We start from the raw sequence: 18,106 nt of genomic DNA, 5'->3' as shown, positions 1-18,106 counted from the left end.
AAGGAAGGACATTGAATTCATACACCCCCGCATGGGTGACGAATGCTGACCTCTCCTTGGCAGGTTCATCTAGCGGTACTTGCCAGTACCCCTTGGTTAAGTCTATTGTAGAGATGAACTGGGCACGTCCCAACTTTTCCAATAGCTCATCAGTACGTGGCATTGGATAGTTGTCCGGACGAGTTACAGCATTTAGCTTACGGTAGTCCACGCAAAAGCGTATTTCCCCATCGGGTTTGGGTACCAGAACCACTGGAGATGCCCATGCACTGGTAGATGAGCGGATTATACCCATCTGTAGCATGTTCTGGATCTCCCGTTCTATAGCAGCTTGGGCATGAGGAGACACTCGGTAGGGTGGGGTTCTGATTGGGTGAGCATTACCTGTATCAATGTAGTGGTATGCCCGTTCAGTCCGTCCTGGGGTGGCTGAGAACAATGGGGCGAAGCTAGTGCACAGCTCCTTGATTTGTTGCCGCTGCAGACGTTCTAGGGTGGTTGAGAGGTTCACCTCTTCCACGCCACCGTCTTTTTTCCCGTCGTAGTAGACACCGTCAGGCCACTCAGCATCATCTCCCTGGACTGTAAACTGACAAACCTGTAAGTCTCTGGAATAGAAAGGCTTGAGAGAATTAACATGGTACACTTTAGGCTTTAGTGAGGAATTGGGAAATGCTATGAGGTAGTTTACAGCTCCCAGGCGCTCTTGGACCGTGAATGGCCCTTCCCATGATGCTTCCATCTTATGGGCCTGTTGCGCCTTCAAGACCATAACCTGGTCTCCTACCTTGAAGGACCGATCTCTGGCATGTCTGTCATACCAGGCCTTTTGCTCTTCTTGAGCATCCTTTAGGTTCTCTCTAGCAAGGGCTAAAGAGTGTCGGAGGGTGCTTTGTAGGTTGCTTACAAAGTCCAGAATGTTAGTTCCTGGAGAAGGCGTAAACCCCTCCCATTGCTGCTTCACCAACTGTAATGGCCCCTTAACCTCGTGACCATACACAAGTTCAAACGGTGAAAACCCTAAACTGGGATGTGGTACAGCCCTGTAGGCAAACAGCAACTGCTGCAACACTAGGTCCCAATTATTGGAGAATTCGTTGATGAATTTTCGTATCATGGCCCCCAAAGTTCCATTGAACCTTTCCACCAGGCCATTGGTTTGATGGTGGTACGGGGTGGCAACCAAGTGATTCACCCCATGAGTTTCCCACAGTTTTTCCATGGTCCCTGCCAGGAAATTAGACCCTGAATCTGTAAGGATGTCAGAGGGCCAACCTACCCTGGCAAAGATGTCTGTTAGGGCCAGGCACACAGTGTTAGCCCTGGTGTTGCCTAGAGCGACTGCTTCTGGCAATCGGGTAGCAAAGTCCACTAAAGTCAGTACGTACTGCTTTCCTCTGGGCGTCTTTTTTGGGAAAGGGCCCAGAATATCCACAGCTACTCGCTGAAATGGGACCTCAATTATGGGGAGTGGCTGGAGAGGGGCCTTGACCTGGTCTTGGGGCTTTCCCACTCTTTGGCATACCTCACAAGACCGGACATACTTGGCAACGTCCTTGCCCATCCCCTCCCAGTGGAAGGACTTCCCCAACCGGTCCTTGGTTCTGTTCACCCCAGCATGGCCACTGGGATGATCATGGGCTAAGCTTAAGAGCTTCCCCCGGTACTTAGTTGGAACCACCAACTGTTTTTGCGGCTGCCATTCTTCCCGGTGTCCACCAGAAAGAATTTCCTTGTATAAAAGTCCTTGGTCTATAACAAACTGGGATCGATTAGAAGAGCTGAGAGGCGGTGGGGTGCTCCGTGCCGCCGCCCATGCTTTCTGAAGGCTGTCATCTGCTTCCTGCTCAGTCTGGATCTGTTCCCTTGAGGCTGGGGTCACCAGTTCTTCCTCTGGAAGCGATGTAGGTGATGGGGTTGTTTCCGTTGCTGGTGAACCGCTCTCCGCTGGTGCACCTGAGGGTATTTCAGGCTCTGGCTGAGCCTTTTGGGTATGGCTGTCTGTTGCTTCTGCCAGTTTTGGCTCGCTGGCGCCCTCTGGCGTTGAGTTTGAAGATGGGGTTGCAATGGCTGGTGCTGGTTGCTGTTCCAGTTCCGGGCCTGGGACTGGAGGTGCTGTGGCTGTTTCAGTGGTTGGCATGGAATCCGGGTCCACTACCTCTGTCTGGGTCTCTGGTAACACAGACGGGGCCTCTGTGGACGGCTCAGGAACAGGAATGGGTCTGGAAGCTTGCCTGGTTTGGCTACGTGTAACCATTCCCACTCTCTTGGCCCGCTTCACCTGGTTGGCCAAGTCTTCCCCCAGTAGCATGGGGATAGGATAATTGTCATAGACTGCAAAAGTCCACATTCCTGACCAGCCTTTGTACTGGACAGGCAGTTGAGCTGTAGGCAAGTCTACAGCTTGTGACATGAAGGGGTAAATTGTAACTTTGGCCTTTGGGTTGATGAATTTGGGGTCAACGAAGGATTGGTGGATAGCTGACACTTGTGCCCCCGTGTCTCTCCACGCAGTAACCTTCTTTCCGCCCACTCTCAAATTTTCCCTTCGCTCCAAGGGTATTTGAGAGGCATCCGGGCCTGGGGATCTTTGGGGTGATGGTGGTGTAATGAATTGCACTCGCATGGTGTTCTTGGGACAGTTGGCCTTGATATGTCCCAGTTCATTACACTTAAAGCATCTTCCATCTGATGGGTCACTGGGCCGAGGTGAGTTACTGGAGACTGGTGAGGTTGAAGGGTAGGGTATCTGTGGCTTTACTTGGGTGGTATGTGGGGTCTTTGGCTGTCCTCGGTTGTAGGGTTTATGGTCTGTGTGCCCCCTGGGGTAATCGTTCCCCTTGACAGTAGCTTTCTTGCTTTCTGCCAGTTCCATCCATTTGGCTCCAATCTCCCCCGCCTCAGCGATATCTTTGGGATATCCATCTTGTATGTACCGTGTGATGTCTTCAGGAACACCATCCAAGAACTGCTCCATTTGTATGAGGAGGTTTAGTTCTTCCAAGGTTTGAATGTTGTTTCCTGTTATCCAGACCTCATAGTTTTTTGCAATGTAGTAGGCGTGTTTGGGAAATGACACCTCGGGTTTCCACTTTTGGGTTCTGAAGCGCCGACGGGCATGATCTGGGGTTATCCCCATTCGGTATCTGGCCTTGGTTTGAAAAAGTTTATAGTCATTCATTTGCAGCTTAGGCATTTCAGCTGCCACCTCTGCTAAAGGTCCACTGAGCTGTGACCTCAATTCTACCATGTACTGGTCTTCGGGGATGTTGTACCCAAGACAGGCTCTTTCAAAATTTTCCAAGAAGGCCTCGGTGTCATCACCTGCCTTGTAGGTGGGAAATTTCCTGTGCTGTGGAGCAATATTTGGCGCCGGGTTGTTAGGGTTGGCTGGCACATGCAGCCCAGCTTTTGCCAACTCCAGTTCATGTTTTCTCTGTTTTTCCTTCTCTTCATTCTCTTTTTGTTGCTTTTCCATTTCTCGGCGGTGGGCCAACTCTTCTTCTGCTTGTTTCCTTCGGTAGGCCACCTCTTCTTCTTCTAGTTTTCTTTTGTGTGCTGCCTCCTTGGCTGCCTCTTTGGCTGCCTGTTCTCTTTGGTAGGCTGCCTGTTCTCTTTGGTAGGCTGCCTCTTTGATCTGTTCTTCTCTTTCTTTCATCTCCATCTCTTTTTGTTTTATTTCCAGTTGTCGCCTGTGTTCAGCTTCTTTGATTTGTTCTTCGGCGTCAATTTTTGCCTTAGAAGTCATGGTTCCTGTTTTCTTGTGTTGGGGTGCCCTCCGGTGTTTATCTTCTGAACTGCAGGCTCTGTTCCCTCCTGGAGTCTGCCTAGCAACAGTGCTTTTTTCCTTTTCTCTCTCTAGCTAATGTTCAATGAAGGGAAACCAGAAAAACCACTTTATTTGCATGCATATAAGTGCTGGTACTTGCCTCCTAATGGGAGGGCTATTGCATGACAAAAGACCCTCACAGTCTCTTAATGGCTTCTCGCTTAACATGCAAGCCACAAACTGCCAGAGAGAGCAGAAAAAAAAATTCTCTCTGGTTCCCTTTTAAAACCAACTGTTTCTCTCTGCTAAAAAGCCCTTAGCAGAGAAAAGAAAAATATAATATTCCTACTGGCTTCTGGATTCTGTCTATAACCCACCCACTGCCACCATGTAATAACCTTAGTCCCAGATTTGGACCTTAGCGTCCAAAATATGGGGGTTAGCATGAAAACCTCCAAGCTTAGTTACCAGCTTGGACCTGGTACCTGCTGCCACCACCCAAAAAATTAGAGTGTTTTGGGGCACTCTGGTCCCTCTGAAAAACCTTCCCTGGGGACCCCAAGACCCAAATCCCTTGAGTCTCACAACAAAGGGAAATAATCCTTTTTCCCTTCCCCCCTCCAGATGCTCCTGGAGAGATACACAGACACAAGCTCTGTGAAACTACACAGAGAGACTCCCCCCTCTCTGTTCCCAATCCTGGAAACAAAAAGTACTTTCCTATTCCCCCAGAGGGAATGCAAAATCAGGCTAGCAATCCAACACACAGATCTCCCCGATTTCTTCCTCCCACCAATTCCCTGGTGAGTACAGACTCAATTTCCCTGAAGTAAAGAAAAACTCCAACAGGTCTTAAAAGAAAGCTTTATATAAAAAGGAAGAAAAATACAAATGGGCTCTCTGTATTAAGATGATACAACACAGGGTCAATTGCTTAAAAGAATATTGAATAAACAGCCTTATTCAAAAAGAATACAAATCAAAGCCCTCCAGCACTTATATTCATGCAAATACCAAAGAAAAGAAACCATAGAACTTACTATCTGATCTCTTTGTCCTTACACTTAGAAACAGAAGACTAGAAAGTAGAACTACTTCTCCAAAGCTCAGAGAAAGCAGGCAGACAGACACAAAGACTTAGACACAAACTTCCCTCCACCCAAAGTTGAAAAAATCCGGTTTCCTGATTGGTCCTCTGGTCAGGTGCTTCAGGTGAAAGAGACATTAACCCTTAGCTATCTGTTTATGACAATCACAACTATTTTTTATTTCACAATTAATTGTGATTTTTTTTTAAATCATCAAACACACCTAATTCAAATCCTACTGAAGATCTTTAGAGGGGGGAGATTGAAATTTGCACTGAAAAGTTACATCGTCACAACACTCCCTAAACTCCCATAGTGCTGTCCCAGCAAGCCCCTAGGCTGATAGCAAAGCCTGGCAAATCAGAGAAATATAGGGCTGGAAGGGACCTTGAGAAGTCAGCAACTCCAGCCCCCTGTGCTGAGGCAGGACCAAATTAACCTACACTACTATCCGTGACAGATGTTGGTCCAGCTGTTTTTTTTTTAAACTTCTTCATGTGACTAGTATTCCAGAACCTCCCTTGGAAGCCTATTCCAGAGCTTAACTACCTTTATAACTCCGTTTTTTTCTAATATATAACCTAAATCTTCCAGATTAAGGCCATTACTACTTGTCCTACCTTCAGTGGACATGGAGAACAATTGATTACTATCCTCTTTTGTAACAGCCCTTACCATAGACTCATAGAAGTGTAGGACTGGAAGGGACCTCAGTAGGTCATCTAGTCCAGTCCCCTGAACTTAGGCAGGACTAAGTAATAACTAGACCATTCCTCAGGTGTTTGTCTAATCTGTTCTTAAAAACCTCCAATGACAGAGATTCCACAGCCTCCCGAGGCAATTTGTTCCAGTGCTTAACTACCCTGACAAGAAGTTTTTCCTAATGTCCAGCCTAAACCGCCCTTGCTGCAATTTAAGTCCTTTGCTTCTTGTCCTGTTCTCAGAGGTTAATGAGAACAATTTTTCACCTTCTTCCTTGTAACAACCTTTTATGTACTTGAAAACTGTTATCAGGTCTACCCCTTAATCATTTTTTCTCAAGAATGAACATGCCCAGTTTTTTAACCTTTCCTCCTAGCTCAGGGTTCTGGCAGTCAGGAGGCCAGAGTTGTAATCTCAGCTCTGGCAGGTAACTCTCTGAAGTTTGAGAGTTTGACTTTGATTTGATTCAAGTTGGGGTGCATCCATCAGATTGCTCCCCCTCTTTCATCTTTGAGTTTGATTTAGTCTTGATAAATTTGGGCTAGAGACACAAAAGATCTGATGCCTGGTGATGCTCAGGATCACCGTGCCTCATTTTTAGGCACCTAGAAAATCAAACTGATTCACAAAGCCTGAGTTTGGTGCTTAGGCTTCCTATCCAGAGAAGGGGGAGTGAGACAGGTGCCCCAGAATGGGAATCCCAAAAGCCAGCATGTGACCCAGCTCTTTGCCTAAGCTAGACAATGGGATGCCAAGGTGCACTGTCTGTCAAGGTGCCTATCCTGAGTCGAGGCTCCAGGGAGATACCTCTCTTTGCTTGGGATACCCAGCTCTAAATCCTCTCTTGGGGTTGGGCGCCTATGCTATTCTAGCAGCAGCAGCTCTTGTTCCCTCAGTTTTTGGCCCAGTGATTAGAGTGCTCATGTGGGAAACCCCTGGTTCAAGTCCTTTCTGCACCTCAGTGGGAGAAGCCATTTGGACAGGGATCTGCTCCATCTCAGCTGAATGTCCTAACCACTGGGCTATGGCATATTCTGACCTGGGGTTCCTTTGGCCTCTCCTTTTGAAGCAACTCCACCGTGAATGAATAAATGAAAGAATCACTGGGCCAGAATGAATGAGTACGAGAATCACTCTGCAGCCTGGTGGTTGGAGCACTCACCTAGGAGGTGGGACACCCAGGAGCTGGTCCCCCTCCTCCCATAATTTTTGAAAAACATTTATCCACAGGGCAACAGCTTCAACAGGAGAGATTGAAGAAGCCCACATCGGAATAGCCCAGTAGTTAGAGCACTCCCCTGAGAGGTGGCAGATCCCTCTTACAATCTCTTCTCTCCCTCAGATGGAGGGGGGACAGGAACCAGTCATCTCCGACATCCCAGGTGCATACCCTATCCTCTTGGCTAAATGCTGAGGGAGCTCCTCTACCCCCACCTTTTTCCCACACAACCACTTTGTGTTAGTTTGTCTATAGGGGATTGACCTGATAGGCAAGCTCTGAGCATGCTTAACTGGATCAGGTCCCGCAGGTTAGTTAGATGGAGGGACACGTACCTTTCCTGGTTTGTGCAACACTCTGGGTCTTGGGCATCTGGACCCGTGGCCTGGGGCTGCAGTGTGCATGCATAGAGACAGAAACATAGGCACCTAGGGAACTCTTCCTGCCAAAATATAGGCACCAAGTGAGTTTTGGCTCCTACACATTTCAGTGGCAGCTGAAGCCTTGTGAGGCCTGATTTTGGGACTTAGGCATCTAAAGTGAGAGTGAACATAGCCCGTTGTCACTATTTTTCACTTGCTATTGAGGAGGGGGGAAGGGGAAAGGACTCTAAGTTGCAGGCTGAAAACTTTTAACAGAATGTCCTAAAGGAAGGCCAGGTTCCAGGACTACTGACCTGGATGTGGTGTCTCTCTTTAAGGCACCGTGTTTCAAATAGAGGAGGTTTCTTTTTCACACAATAAGATACAGAATTGGATGTATTGAAGTGGACACAATTAACATATCTGTTCTTACCGCAGTGTGTAGATCCAACTATCTGTTCCTATGCTCTCTTCTGATGGAAAATCACAGCATCTGAACTTGTGCACGTCAGAGATTGTGGAACAAATTCAGTTGTCAAAATGAAAGTGCTAATTGAGTGAACTTACTGGAAGCCATCTCTGAAGAGTCTGCAATTATACTCAGCAAAGGAATCCTACTTAGGAAGGACATAGCCAAGGATGAATAGGCCAGAAATTTGACTTATTTTTACAGGGAGAGTGGTCCCATCATAATGCTTTTTTTTCTTAAACTTGAAGAGTTTCACTAGGTACATCTTTAAAATAGATTTCTTAATGCAAGTTGTATATTAGGATAAATGTCAGTTCAGCTGAAGTGTTGGTGTTCTTATCACTGTGTCATTTAACCCAGCTTATAGGCAGTCTTGACTGCACTGTGGTAGAAGTGAATGTGCCCTTTTTGTGGTAGTGCTACCACTGGTATAACAACAAGAATGGGAGAATTTTACAAAAGCTGAGTGTGAGCCAGGCACAAGATTGTGTGGCCAGGCACAACCTTGCAGTAGGGAAACGGGAAGTCAATGAGGTTGCTGCTCCTTCTCTTTTGTTGAGAAACCGCAAATGTTCATTTTTTTTTACTTGTGACCCGCTGTAATGAAGACGTGAACCTAGGTATCCCAAGGTATAATGGCTATCAGGTTTAGGCCACTGTGTCACCCATTTCCTGTGTGGCTGTATCTTGCAACATTTTTATCTTCTTTATCACAAGGAATGTGAACAGGAACTTCTAGATCCCTATACACATACAAAGTGCTGCTGTCCTGGACTGATCTCTGGGAGTTTTTGAGTTCACATTTGGAGTCGATGCTTGGCCAAGTTCTTATCTCCAGGAATTAATCTAACAAATCAGTTTCTGCAGGCTCCTTAGCCATTTGCTGCCTCACAGTGTAATTGTGCATGATTCTCCCTCATTAGATAGCAATATTTACCTCTGGGAAATGGGGCTTTGAAACACAAGATGAATTAAATTGAAACTTTGGCAAATGTCACTGCATTTAGCAGCTCTGAAATAAGAGCTCTTTTCTCCGCAACTAGGAGTGCATGTAAGTAATGGGAAACATCTGGGCTTTGTGTCATAGGCTTGATGCTGTGAATTACATCAGGAGGAAATGGCAGATTTGGCTGCAAGGATTTGAGGGAGGAAAGAGTTTGTTTCAATAAGAATTAAATAGAGTTTAATAGCTGAGTTGCAGTGTACCATACAGGAGCTGCATAGCACTAGCTGAGTGCTTTTGAGATGTGAAGAAGGTACTTTGGCAGGAAGATATAATAATGCCTGTTTGCAAGTCCAGGCAGGCACCTGAAGTTGTGTTTTAAGGTGTACACATCTGTGATTCTGACTCCTACATGACCAATGAGCTCATCTGTGCATGAACTCAGGAAGAAATCTCCAATTTTAAACCTTCAGGACACGGTTATAGTCCTTTTCTCTACCCCAGCAATGGAATAATAAAACCTTAGTACTTGGAGGGGGAGGAAGGGAATTCCCCCTCCTCTAAAGTTTTTTGTAAAAGTCCTTGCTCTGCTCACCCCATGGCCTAGTCATTTTTTTTCTTTTTTTTTTTTTTGGCTGTCTCTGTATATTTCTCCTGCTTGACACACTGGGTTCCCATCTCCAGAGTTCAGGCCTGACAAGTTAATGAACCGTTTGAGCTCCAGTAACCAACTATCTCTGTTTAAGCTGAATAATGCAAGCCACAGCTGTCTGTGTTCCTGTAATCAGCACAGATTGGGTGGGGAACTGGAGAAGTTAAACTTATTGAAATGAACAGGCCTAGCTTGTCAGCAGAAGGCTTGTAAGACTGATGGGTTTATGTACAAGAGTGTGACTGATAGTTTTTATATTCCAGTCTGTTAATACCTCTCTTCACCCTGAGCTGTTGTCTGGAACAGTGCTGGGGCTGTGGGCACCAGAGGGAGAATGGGACATGGAAAGAGGAGGAAATTTCCTCTGGGAGTCTAATAGCTGCTCTGCGTTAGCGCTTCATATGTAGCTCTTGTAATGTTGGTTTTTATTTTATTTTATTCCAACCCTGATATTTTTTTCCTGTCTTCCAGAGTTACCACATTTATCTAGGTGGGGAGAAATAAAAGCAGATGGGCCATGGGTGAGCCCCTTTACAACTTAAAAAAAAACTTACTGCTATAGCTGATGGGTGGATGTAGCGGGAAATACACTTTAAAAAAAGCAAGGCTACATGGAGACAGGAGGTTTGAAGTGCAGCCTCCAAATTGGGGAGCCGCAAATATTCCATTTTGACTATCAGCAGCGTGGTGTCTGTTCTCTGCCTCGAAACTGCGTGTTGTGGAACAGGTGCATGGGGTGTCCTGTCTAGAGGAAGCTGAACTCCGGTACAAACTTAATACTGTTTATTAGCAGAGTTAAAGTACGTAACAGCACGGGCATCCAGCGTACCATGCTGTACTCTGTCATTGCTGGGGATCTCAACATGGCTGTGGTCCTAGAGAAGCACCCCACTACAGAGGATTGGCCTTAAGGACTTATGGATAATGCATAAACATGTGCAAAAGTCTTCCTGATGGACAATGCAGTCATTGATATGCAAGTCTGCTGTGCACTTGGAGTGCTCTCAATTTTTTTTTTTTAAGTCACTGGTACTAAATCTTTCAATTTAATCAAGGCAGAGATTTAGCTTCTGATTCCTATGGCTGGGTGTTTAATCACATGTCTACTTCCCAATTAGAGAATCGCAACAGGATGCGCAAGCCCTTTGGAAACCCAAGTGGAGAACTCTCCTGGTCCAGAAACTCCTTCACTGTCTCTGATGACCCTATCCCCAAAGATGGGGAGGGGGAAAGAAGCCACCTGCAGAGGTTAATTAGACTCAACTGCTTCCCTCCCTCTGCTCTGATTATGTGAGAAGGGAAGGCAGTTGGGCTTGTGGCTTTCTTGAGGAGAAGGAGTGTTGGGGAGAGAGACTGAGGAAGAAGACAGGTTTGTGTAGCTGGGTTACTTACTACTGGGGCAAATAATTCTGGTTTCTTATGTCTTTTATTCTTTATTTAGAGTTGAGGAAAACTGGGAATAGATTTTCTGAGCCATGCTCCAGCATCTGTGAGACCTTATTTATTTGCAAAGCTGAGGTTGCTGTAAAGCATCTAAATAAAAACCAACCATGGAAAGGGATGTTTTACCTCTTATTCGTGGTAACATTTCATCTCATTGATCCATTCCCCATCTTCACTCTGATCAGAACATTTCTAATTTGGGCAGACAAAGAACTGCAAGCTGCACTAACAAAACTTTCAGCTTCAGGCGCAATAGCTTGTCTGTCAGCCTGTAGATAAGTCACCTCAAGTCTTGTCATCTCACTTTTGCTTTCATGTATAGTACATAAAATTAACCAGGCAAATACTGTATTAGTATTAGTCACTGAACTGCCCTTGTGGGTCAGCAGACATCTCCATTTTGCTTTCAGTCTCTCAAAAACTCTCTCTACTGGTATCAGCCACTCTCACTACCCTGCTTAGTTGAAGCCTAAGTGTGGTGCAAGGAGGCACTGTATAGTAGAAGAGGTTGGAGTTTGGATGGATATAAAATCTAGGCTCTGGCTACAACTTCTACCAATTGACATGGTTTCATTGAAGTCAATGGACCTATGCTGGTTTATAACAGCTGGTCTTTAAAGAACAGTGACAGTTTTCATGATAACTGAGTTGATGGATTTAATGCTTTGGCCAAATTTCAGTGTGAGTAAATAAATTTTTGCAACTGTAGGGTCCTGATCCCTGAGGTGCCTGATTCTTAAATGCCCTCAATACTCACTGAAGTCAATGGGATTCAAAGCACTCACCTTTTTGCAGGGACTGCTCAGCACTTCACAGGATCAAGCTTAATATCCCCGCTGTTGATATGACAATCTTCTTCACTTCTTATCCTAAGCTGCTGTGGACTGTTAATAGATCATTTTAGAAAGCACTCTGGGATCCTTTCAGGTGAAAAGCATTATGAGCGTGTACCACAATTGTAATGTAATATTTTACTGACGCAAGAAGAAAGCATAATTTGAAATTGAGATTTGAAGTGAGCCAGTGTCCACGAGGGATCCAGCATGCTTCAATAAATCAGCTTAAATATCTGAATATTCTGAAGCTCTCACTTCGTTTGTTACACTCATTTTAACGCTCTTCCAGGCCAATGTGCATTATTATGTTTCTTGCATTTTAGATGCAAAGCAGCCTGTTTTAAATACAAATTAGTCTGAACACAATCCTCTTACCTTTTTTAAAATTTTTAAAGCCCGGATTTGGAGTTTAGGCTCATTAATATTCACAAACACTGCTTAGTTAAGCCTGCTTTAATTTCTCTGTGTGCTTTGTAAACATGGATTACAGTGATGTTTGAATCTGCATGCCAGATTTTTGAGTATTGTGTAAATTCTGGTCATTATCATGGAAAAATAAATAACTAAAAAATGCTTAATACCCACCTCACTTCCCCCACCCCCAACCTTTCCCCAAGCTCCTAGGTTTCATTATGGCATCGTGGGAATGTTTAATACCATTTTAGCAGGTGGGATTTCCGATTTCACTGTGCAGAGATATTTCTTGGTCTTGGAATCCCAAAGGAGGAGGAAGCGTTTTGGTCTCCAGGTAAGGCCTTTGGCAGGTTTTAATGATAGGGGAATGAAACCTTTTCAATATGGAAAGTGAAGCTAGCCTTGGTTGTTGAATCTTCCACTAAACTCTGACACTTGTAGGTATTCATTACCAACTTCAATTACCCTGGCTAAAAATGTAGCAGCCTTTTCTAATTACATTCTGATCCCAGAGGTCGTCTTTCAGCAAACACCTTTAGTCACAGCCAGTGTCTGGATGCAGACTCAGGTAAGCATTACAGACCGATAATCCGTAGTTCTTTTTCTGTTTAATTTTCAGTGAGTTGAGCGTTCCTGACAAGTGGCAGATTAAACAATCCTAGAGACTGCAGTCCAATATTTATCCTTAGAAAATCAACAGCTTGGGCAGCTGGAGCACTGAGTCTGGGAGCTGCCCTGATGATGTGCCTCAGACCAGGCCTGCTAAGTAAATCACCATGAAATAACTCTTCGGTCTTTGATTTCTCTCTTATGCTGCCAGCTGTGAAGTTGGGTATTTGCCTGCTAGGAGTGGGACTGAGATTACTGGCTCATTTCAGATAGGCACCGCCTCCAGATAGTGACCAAAAGCTATTACTGTTGATAGGTGACCATAAGTCCCATTTTGGCCCAGATTATCCCTTTTTTTTAAGCCCTGTACCAGCCGTCATGACTTTTGGCAAAGGTGGGCATTTGTCCTGTTTGCTCTTGCCCACATGATCAGTAGGGAAGAGCAAATGGGACAAATGCCCACTTTTAATTAAAAAAAAAAAAAAGAGAGGAGTGTGCAGGAATGTGTGGCGGGTTAGCAGAAATGCCAGCGTTCCAGCAAATGAGGGCAGGCAGGGTTCAAATGACAGCCTCAAGAGTGGGGTCTCGGATGAGCAGCTGGGACCAGCCCTGCAGAAGGGGTGGGGAGTGGCTCGGGCCAGCCCCGTGCGGTGTGCAGTTTCCCCTTTGGGAAATATGGTCACCCTAACTATTGATTCAGGCTGATCTGAACTCCTGATTGAAAGGTGTGAGGCTCTGTATCCATTTTTTTACTTCTTATAACCATCTGGGCTCCCAAGCCATAGCTTCAAGGAAGAACCATTTGTTTTTGACACTGGCTCACACGTTGACCTGCAGAATTTCTTCCAAGTCAGATGTGTGCATGGCTTTAGTAATTCTGGCTTTTAGGCTTATGGTTAGTTTCCCATGTTCTGTCTCCTTTTTGCTAGAGATGTGGAGGCCCTAGTATTGCATTTTATTCTTGGCTGGAAAGACAGTCCATGCCATTGCTAGTTTCCACAGGATTGGTCAGGAGACAGCTCTTTGAGGTTGAGCCACTCAGTAAACAGCCTTGCATTCTCTGATATAGCCAATATTTGTGATAGATTTCTGTATCTTGGGAGTGTAGCATCTAGGAGACTCCCATAACCAGGTCAGCTGATGCTGAATAAACAGCAGAATCGGAACAGTTAATTTCACTGGAACCAGACCAGATGGGCACCGTCTCGATTCCTTCCTCCCCATTGATGTCTTCCAGCATGGTTGTTATTCCAGTCAATAGTTCCCCAGCTGCATCACCGCCCATGACCTACTAATAGACTCTCTACCTTCTCTGTGTCTTTCTAACAAACTTGTAGCACTCTCTGCTGCTGACCCTTCAGTAGGTTTTCTCTCTCTCTCCTCTTCATGACCAACCTGAGTATAAAAACCAAATCATGGGGCTTAACCAAAGAGCATTGTAAATGTTAATTCTACAGTGGTAGGACCCAGTAGAGGGACTATTGGCATTGCTTGCCCTTGAAATGAGATCTTCATGGAGAATTTGGGAGGACAGTGACAGGAGAGCCATGGCATTGTGAAGAGTGAGCAGCAGGGAGCTACTTATACTCCAGCTCGAGAAAGGTTTGGATAAGTCCTTAGGGCCACATCCTGACCTGGCATAAGCTGATGTTCCTCCATTACTGTCATTGGAGCTGTGTTGATTTGCAGCAGAGGAGAAATCTGGCTTTGAAACTTCTAGATGCTTATGTGAACCTCTGTGCCCTTTGGAATTCACTTCTATGAGTCGTCAAAAACACTAAGCCTGCTACTAGACAGAATTCTGTACATTAAAAAATAACTCTCAGCCAGTGGTATGAGAGAGTTCTTGTTCTTTCTCACTGAATGTCTCAGATGTATAAAATTGCACATTCCCCTAACAGCTTTGACAAGACAGCTCCTGTACCCCTTAATTTCATGCATTTCCTGATTTATCTGTCAGCTACATTTCAATTTAGCTAGCAGAGGTAAGGAACAAACCTGTAAAACAAGCCTAGCATCTTCACAGACGATATTATTATGCCAGCATAATAATAAGCATCCATGTTTGTTTTGTAATATGCTTTCAGAAAATAGTTGTGTATGTATATCTATATATAGATACATGTGCACACATAATGTGTAATTTTTCTAGCAATCAAGTATGGCAGCTGGTGCATTTAGACAATAGAAAACAATTCATAAGAATATATGAATTGCAGACCAGTAGTTCTAGTGCAGTATCCCGTCACTGAGATTGACCAGCGTCAGATTCATCACAGGAACACGTAAGAAACTCTGCCAATAGGGGAGGTTTCTGCCTGGCCTTTGTAAGTTAGAGATTGGTTAATGATTGTCCTGAAGCATCTGTGTGTATATATCTTTGAAACTTCTTAAAAATCCTATTTAATGGAACTATGGATTTTCTCATTATCCATGTAAGTATCTAATCCTGTTTAGAATCAATGGCAGTATTCAGTCTTTGTTCATATTCTGATTTAATAAATCATTGGGAATGGGGAAAAAAGCAATACCAGTTTATTTGAAGTGCATCTGCTCAGCATTAAGGCTTCCAAGTTTTTGCATTAAGGGATGCTCTCTCAAGATTGGTAAAGCAAACATTTAGCCTGCTTTAAAAGTGAGGATAACTTGCATGCAGGGTTCTGATCATAACTTCATAGTTTTAAAGACAAAGAGTGAACACAAATAATTGACTTGTTGTAAAATAAGCCATGCACCAGTTAAACCCTAAGTGGCATGAAATTTGTTTCTCTAATTGCAGATGTCCTGCCATCTAGGAAATGGTGGTTGGGTGTTTTTTTGCTCACCCTGTCCACTTTGTTACTCTGAACAAATACAGTTACAATGAATCCTGCTCCCTAGGGATTCCTGGAATACTCGAATTCTTGTAAATTTCAATGCAATGTCTGTTCATGTGAATGAAGAATGTGGACACAAGTGGTGCACCTTGAGACCAATATTTCTGGTTATGTCCCTTAACAGATTTCCTTTTAAAGTGATTTGTTTTTTGCTACTGGAAAATAATTGCCAATTTCTTCACTGGAGTCGTCACTGAGACCCTAATCCTGGAAGCCACTGTGCAGAGGCAGACCTTCTGTGCCTGCATTGAGACCCACTGACTGCAATAGGGCCCTGTGGGCTACCCACGTGTTGCAGCTTTATGATCAGGGCCTAAATATGGAAAACAAAATACAACATCGAAAGGCAAATTCCCCATCTCTGATTATACAAAAACTCAGCCTCTCGAAGCTAGTCCCTGAGGGGTGACCATTGTGTGCTGATCAGTGACCAGTGACTCAAGGTGTATAAAGGAAAGAGTGAATTATTCATGATGGTTCTAGTTCTGCATCTGAGTTAGTTATGAACAAATAACCATGGGGAAAACCCAGTTTTGGGTTTTGTAGGGTTGACGCTCACCAGAGCCTGAGGCTGGAGTTAGGGTGACTTTGAGCAAGCTCTTCAGTGTGTATGTAGGTTCTTTTTTTGGTTTTTAATAGTTTTCCCCTGTAATGCGTTCACCTTAAAGATAAATGTGCTTGCTCATGAAGAGCTGCGTGGTAACTTGTAGCTGCAGGCCATTATGGGTTTGTAACCTCTGCAGTGAAAGCAAAGGGCAGATGCAGTCTGGCTTGCTGGAGATATCACAGTGTAGGCAGAGAGCTGTGCAGCCTGAAAAATCCCTGATCAGGAGGGAGAGATCTGTGGGTCTCTGCCTAAGAGAGGTGATGGCTGGGGAGCTGGGACTCTAGAGTGGGTGTCCTTGTGGGACCACGGAAGATAATTCAGGCACAGTTTCCATGAACTGCAACACTTACTTACAATCTAATTTCCCAGTCCTACAAACACTTATAACTTAACTTTAAACATGTGAGTAACCCCATTGCCTTCGATAAGATTACTTACATGCTTAAAGTTAAGAGTGTGAATAAGTGTTTGCAGGCCGGGGGTGGATGCCTGCTGCTGTTGATTGAACTCTAAGGCTTTGATGCTGCATTCTCACATGAGTGATTTCTGATGATATAGTCATCGAATATTGTGAAAGAGAAAATAAAGTTCATGGAAAATGATTCCTATGGTTTTTATGGGATCACTGGCCATTCAGTCGCTCAGATAAGTAGGCTGTAATGCTGAACACAGTTTGCTTTTGAAACAATGATAGACCCTCCATATCCTCCCTCAGCTAAAGAAGATAAGAACTGCTCAGTTAAGAAACACTTAACAGTGGTTCTGCCAGGGCTTTTCTGGCAAAGTAGGACAGTAATTTCAGAACCAGACATTTGAGAGAACCCATTTTACTTATGACAAACTGCCCCCCCCCCGTTATCTTAAGAAACACTCTTTTCCTTGAACCTACTTATATACATTTATGCAAAACTCTTATTTTGAAAGTTGTAGTCCCCAACCATCCTGATCCAGTTTGCTTGATTCACATCTTGCAGCTTTAAACTAATGATGTCCCTTAAGGTGGCCAGGCTTCCTAAACGCTGTCATCGGAGCAGTATTTCTGCTCATGAATTCGCCTTATCGGGGATTATCAAACCCTGAGCAGGCTGCACTGGAGATGAGAATGTTGCCTGGATGGAGGGGAAGTTGAAAGGTGTGAGATTGAAGTGATTAATTTTTTCATGAGAGAGTCACAGAATCATAAGACTGAAAGGCCCTCGAGAGATCATCTAGGCCAGTCCCCTGCACTCATGGCAGGACTAAGTATTATCTAAACCATCCCTGACAGGTGTTTGTCTAACTTGCTCTTAAAAATCTCCATTATTGGAGATTCCACAATCTCTCTAGGCAATGTATTCCAGTGCTTACCTACACTTTCAAGAAGTTTTCCCTAAAGTCCAGCCTAAACTGCCCTTGCTGCAATTTAAGCCCATTGCTTTTTGTCCTATCCTCAGAAGTTAACAAGAGCAATTTTTCTCTCTCCTCTTTGTAGCAACCTTTTACGTACTTGAAAACTATTATCATGTCCCCTCTCAATCTTCTTGTCTCCAGACTAAACAAACCCAGTTTTTTCAATCTTCCCTCATAGGTCACATTTTCTAGACCTTTAATCATATATGCTGCTCTCCTCTGGACTTTCTCCAGTTTGTCCACATCTTTCCTGAAATGTGGCACCCAGAACTGGACACAATACTCTAACTGTGACCATATGAACGCAGAATAGAGCAGAAGAATTACTTCTCATGTCTTGCTTACAAGACTCCTACAAATACATCCCAGAATGATTTTTGCATATTTTTTTGGCAACAGTGTAACACTGTTGACTCTCATTTAGCTTGTGATCTGCTATGCCCCTCTCCACTCCTCCACCCCCATCCCTTTCTGCAGTACTCCTTCCTAGGCAGTCATTTCCCATTTTGTAGATGTGCAACTGATTTGTTCCTGAGTGGAGTATTTTGCATTTGCCCTTTTGAATTTCACCCTATTTACTTCAGACCATTTCTCCAACTTCAACAGAAGTTGGTCCGATAAAAGATATGACCTCACCCACCTTGTCTCTCTAATATCCTGTTACCAACATGTCTACAACAACACTGCACAAACAATATTAGCAGAGTTATTCCTTGTCAATATGTTCC

The 18,106-nt window shown here is 44.4% G+C and overlaps 1 protein-coding gene and 1 long non-coding RNA gene across 6 annotated transcripts in view; one reads left to right on the top strand and one right to left on the bottom strand.

The window, feature by feature from the left end:
* LOC127030760 (uncharacterized) overlaps positions 1-5,017 on the bottom strand; it is a 101,032-nt gene extending 96,015 nt beyond the window's left edge. The window contains exon 1 of the long non-coding RNA XR_007768465.1: positions 4,899-5,017. This is a non-coding gene — a long non-coding RNA (uncharacterized LOC127030760). The remainder of the gene's footprint in view (positions 1-4,898) is intronic.
* The window catches only part of PTPRT (protein tyrosine phosphatase receptor type T), a 778,873-nt gene that overhangs the window by 91,508 nt on the left and 669,259 nt on the right, over positions 1-18,106 (top strand). The gene's annotated exons all lie outside the window — the stretch shown is intronic.

Source organism: Gopherus flavomarginatus, chromosome 11 (assembly GCF_025201925.1).
Source record: "Gopherus flavomarginatus isolate rGopFla2 chromosome 11, rGopFla2.mat.asm, whole genome shotgun sequence".
Taxonomy (NCBI): domain Eukaryota; kingdom Metazoa; phylum Chordata; order Testudines; family Testudinidae; genus Gopherus; species Gopherus flavomarginatus.
The sequence above is the reverse complement of the archived record's forward strand: the minus strand, read 5'-3'. Positions and strand labels throughout refer to the sequence as shown.